Here is a 5,280-nt window from a genome sequence, read left to right on the forward strand (position 1 = left end):
TTTTTCGAGAAATATTTAGTCCAAGATATTTAGATAATATTTTATAACTCTTCAATACCTTTTCGTGGATATAAAGAACGACAAAAACAGAGTTGGAAAGAAGAAGTTACGACTATTTGAAGTTAGGACGATTGTTGGGTCAGCTGTGTACGTTGGGCGTAAATTAAGTACGTTGGGCACATTGAGTATGCTTGATTACGTTGGGCGTAAATTGAGTACACTGGTCTTAGGCGATCAGTGGCCAAACCCTATTTTCGCGGTTTGAGCCCTATTTAAGTTTCTTAACTTCCCCAAACCTATTCCATTCTCAACCTCCACCTCTCCATCACCCTCTCTTGAAACCCTAACCCTAGATTGAGTCGTGAGCAAAAAGAATGTGTTTTTAAGTGCTTTGGAGTGTTCTTGGTGCACCTTGGAGAAGAAGGAACTCATTGAAGAAGTGTTAGTTGCATTGGAGCTTGTAGATCCGAACTTTGTTCACCTTGATCTTTCTCCTAGAGGTATAAAGTTTGAATCTTGATGATGAAACTGATAGATCTAGCTAGTTTTGAGTGTTATGAGCTTTTGGCCACTTTAAGTGCATAAAGTTTAGATCTTGAAGGTTTGTGACGTTGTTATGGATAAGTTGGAAACTTTATCCATCTAAACATCATTTTGATTTAGATCTGAAGGTTAGAGACTTAGACTTAATGGATTAAGTTGGAAAAGATGCACTTTTGGGTCCTTTTGAGACTTAAAGATTAGATCTTGTTTGTTGGGACCAATATAATGGATAAAGTTGGAAACTTTATCCATTATGGAAACATTATGAACCATAAAAATGTGATCTTGGCCCATCCATCCCTTCCATACAAGAGTTGTGATGGCTTATTGGGTTAAGAACTTAGGGTTTTGGTCATTAAGCACTATATAGCCATGCAAAGTCATATAGTTGGAAACTTTATAACTCAGGACATCATTTTGGGCTTGAATTTGAGTTTGGATGTAAGGACTTAATAAAATGAGCTCTTAATTGAGTTTTGGGACTAGGCTGCGTACGATGGGCGTATCTGGTGGTATGTTGCACGTACGTGGTCAACGCCCCATTTTTGGTCAACATTAGAGTACGTTGGGTATACTCTCTTGGTACATAGGACGTACTCTGCTGGGAAGAAATATTGACTTTTGGACCTTGACCGTTGACTTTGAATTTTCCCAAGGATGACCAAGTTTGACCTAAGGGAATTATGGGTAATTTTGATTTATAGTTTGATATTTGGGTTGTTGTTAATTGTATAGGTGACAGGTAAAGATAGCTTTTAGAGCAGTGATCGGTGCAGTTATTCTTTCAGATTGTAAGGTGAGTTTTCTTACCATATCCATGGGTCAAAGGCACCAATGGCGACCCATTTCTTGTTATGTGGAACGCTTGTTGTCTTTGTGAAAATTGTATGGAAGACCATAGCAGTAGCCCATGACACTTGTGTGTAAGACCGGGATTTGGGCCTCGGCATCGCAAGGAAAGACCATGGGGGTAGCCCATGACACTCGTATGTAAGACCGGGATTTGGCCCTCGGCATTGTGAGGAAAGACCATGGGGGTAGCCCTTGGCACTTGTATGTTTTGGTATGCGGTATTTTGGGGAACTCACTAAGATTTGTACTTACGGTTTCATATTTATGGTTTCAGGTACTTTCGGTTCGAAAGGGAAGGGCTTGGCGTGACTACACAACATCCCCAAAGTTTTCCACATTGACAATTAATGATATTACTTTGATGTTTAAATGATATATTCACTTTGATCGGTTTTGGAACAACTAGTTTGTATGATATATTGATTTCTATAAAACCCAACACCTCTATATTGCACTTTAAAAATGAGTCAATAGATTCTATACTTTATTTCAAGGGTTAATCTTATAAAAGACATTATATGTGACATCCCCATTTTAACGGTCAAAAAGACCTTTTTGTTTATGGTTATCTTAAAATATATTTTATTTATAAATGTGGAATTTGTCCTATAAAAAGTATTTCCGAATAAATTTGTTCATTGATTATTAAAAACTTGGGATGTCATAACTGATACAAGAAACCAATGTTTTGAAAACCAGACCGGACATCAAACCGACAGCCTAACCGGGTCGATGGGTCAACCGGTTCAACCGGTCGGACCGGTCCAAAAAATGGATGAACCGGACGACTTCATTATTACATAATTATCGTATTTAAAATTTTAAAATATTCCAAAAAAATATATAAATAAACTTTAAGCCAAAAATATCAATAAACATTAGTTTTCAACATTAAATAAAAGTATCAAACATACAAAATACCAAGAAAATAATTCACCACATCTTGATTCTAGTCTTCAAAAAAAAAGTTTACAACATAAACATCAAAATACCATAAAATGTATCAAAATGCAAACTTCAATCACAATTTAATTTTCATCTAAATGAATCAATGTCAATTTCTTCTAACACAGCTCCATCATCATCTTCTTCATCATCTTCAATACCAAATTCAAATTCAATTTTATCAAAAATTAAACTCAAATTGAAGAATAACAAAATATTGATAGAATAACATAAAATACTAACCTTGAGAAACTTGGGATTCAAACATCATTGATTCATCGTAGTTTGGTGGTTCTTCTTCAACCATATTTTCCAATTCATTATAATTTAGTTCACCCTCCGGTATTTCATCAACCACCCAAAACTCGATTTTATCAATACTTTCATAATCAATCGGATCATAAGACTTTTTGTAATCCTTGAGCCTAGAGAAAAATATTAATATACTTTTACACATAAGTAAAAAAATGAAAAAAAAAATTGAATGTATACATTACCTATTTTGTAGACGCAAATTATAATGAAAATAAACAAGGTCATTAAGTCTTTGATGCTCCAATCGATTCCTTCTTTTAGTGTGGATCCTCTCAAAGACACTCCAATTCCTTTCACACCCGGAAGAAGAAGCAGTTTGGCTTAAAATTCGAATTGCAAATTTTTGCAATTCCGGAGCATCACCACCATGTAATTTCCACCATTCATCTAATGCAAAATAACAAAATAATATTATAATATTTTTACTATAATTCACTATTAATAAAAATTTGAAAAAAAAATTTACCGGGACGAGTAGTATTATGAGAAGCGAAAGCAAGTTTTCTACCAAAACTACCCTCATGCTCACGAAACAACTTTAGTTGGTCCATGAGAGTTAGACCATCCACAGTACCAGCACTGCTATAACGCTCAATCATATCCATTATCCCCCCAACCACCTCTGGTTTCTTAGAAAAATTTTCTTGATCATATTGAAATATTGGATTCAACCAATAAGCAGCAGCATGAAGACTCTTACGCATCATCCTATCCCACCGATTTTTGATGATGTTAGTATACGGGGTGTACAACTCTCTGTTGTTACGAAAAAGTTTCTTAATTCCTTTTTTTGCCCTATACATCCCTTCGTATACATAACCTAAAAAAAGAAAAAAAAACATCAATTAAAATAATAAAATGATAATATATTTGTAAACATCATTAAAGAATATAAACAAAAATTATACCTAAAGCCGGCTTCTCATCCGAATCACAAATCCGTAAAAGTCTCAACATTGGAGTCATGACCTTTACTATTATAGCACAATTATTCCAAAAGCTTTCATTCAATATGATAAGCTTAACTTCTTTTGCTTTTTCTAATCTAATCACTTTTTTAAAATCCGGGGAGGTGACCATAGCTTACAAATCATGTTTGTGATCACACAAACTTTTCAATGCAATAAATGCAGTACCAAAACGAGTGGCACCCGGACGAATAATTTCTGTCCAACCTGGTCTTTTTCTTAACCAATTTAATGGCCATTTGTGGTTATAAACAAACACTGTAACCCTCGATGCAAGTGTAACCAAATCAGCGACTTCACGCATCTCCGACATGTCCTTCATAATCAAGTTCATACAGTGAGCTGCACAAGGAGACCAAACAATGGACGGATACTTCTCACATAACAATCTTCCTGTAGCCTTATAGTTTGCAGCATTATCAGTGACTAAATGAGCGACATTCTGACGACCAACAATATCAACAATCTCACTAAACAAGTTGCATAATGTTTGGGCATTACTCTCAATATCCGATGCATCAACTGATTTGATGAATGAAATCCCTTTTGCACAATACACCATAAAATTGATAAGGGGTCTTTGTCTTGTATCCCGCAACCCATCACCCATAATTGTACAACCATTTTCTGCCCAGTAACGTCTATAGGAATCAACTATAAGTTGTACAGACTGTTTCGCATCTTTCAACAATGTGACACACATAGCATGATATGAAGGCCCCATGTATCCATGACCCATACTAGCAACTTTGCTCATTGCTATTTGGAAAAGGGGAGAATTCACAGCATTCATAGGTATACAAGCATCATAAAACCACATAGCAAGAGCTAAATCCATATCATGCCATCTTTCCTTACTTTGCAATGTTGCCTTAATCGATGGTTGAGAAGGATCATGCATACCTCTTTTTAAAAAAGGTGGCACGGTTTTAGTTTGGGAGGCATGAGGAGCTTTTCTCTTTCCATCTTTTTTTTGAGTTGATTGTTGGGTGAGTACTTGAACGTCATCATCATCATCATCATCAATAACATCATACATGTTATCTACATTCACCCCCAACATATCACTAAGCACACCAGCATGTTTCTCTTTTGTTTTTTAGGCATTTTCATCCAATGAACTTTTCATGACAAACTTTATATCTCCTGGACAACTTGGACATGCTGAAATAGCACCTGGCACTCCAGCAAGGTGTTGTTTCATTCTATTGATACCTCCACCGTTATATGTATTTTTACAAAAAGTACAAAAGTATGCTTTTTTTTTCTGCCTCCACTATCAAGCTGAGTAATATACCTCCAAGCAGGATCCTTTTTTGCCCGAACATTTGGTTGAGTAGAAGCTTGTGAACCAGATGGGACGGTATTCGACTGGGCTTCTTCGGATGGATTGGAACTTGAACCAGGAGTGCTCATAATCTATACAATTTAAATAAGCGTTTAAAAATATGTCTACAGTTTATTTTGATCATATATGGTCTAAAAAATATTTGTTTCACATTGACCATGTTAGATATATATATAAATGAATTTTGAGAAATATTACAAGGACAGTGATATTTAGCATGAAATGACAATCCGTTATACACTACATCAAAACTTTATATTTCAAAGAACAAAGAGAAAAAATATGACACTCCATCATCTAAAAGTATTT

At 35.3% G+C, this 5,280-nt stretch overlaps 1 pseudogene across 1 annotated transcript; it reads right to left on the reverse strand.

Annotated features, from left to right (window-relative positions):
- Positions 1 to 2,392: 2,392 nt before the first annotated feature.
- LOC145051711 (uncharacterized) lies at positions 2,393 to 4,743 on the reverse strand (annotated as a pseudogene). Its single transcript, XR_013683779.1, has 5 exons — positions 3,564 to 4,743; positions 3,122 to 3,475; positions 2,838 to 3,042; positions 2,584 to 2,765; positions 2,393 to 2,492 (listed from the first exon to the last, which is right to left on the reverse strand). The product of XR_013683779.1 is annotated as an uncharacterized LOC145051711 (transcript).
- Between the last annotated feature and the right edge of the window lie 537 nt (positions 4,744 to 5,280).

This window comes from Lactuca serriola, chromosome 5, assembly GCF_051521515.1.
Source record: "Lactuca serriola cultivar US96UC23 chromosome 5, Lser_US96UC23_V15, whole genome shotgun sequence".
NCBI classification, from domain to species: Eukaryota; Viridiplantae; Streptophyta; class Magnoliopsida; order Asterales; family Asteraceae; genus Lactuca; species Lactuca serriola.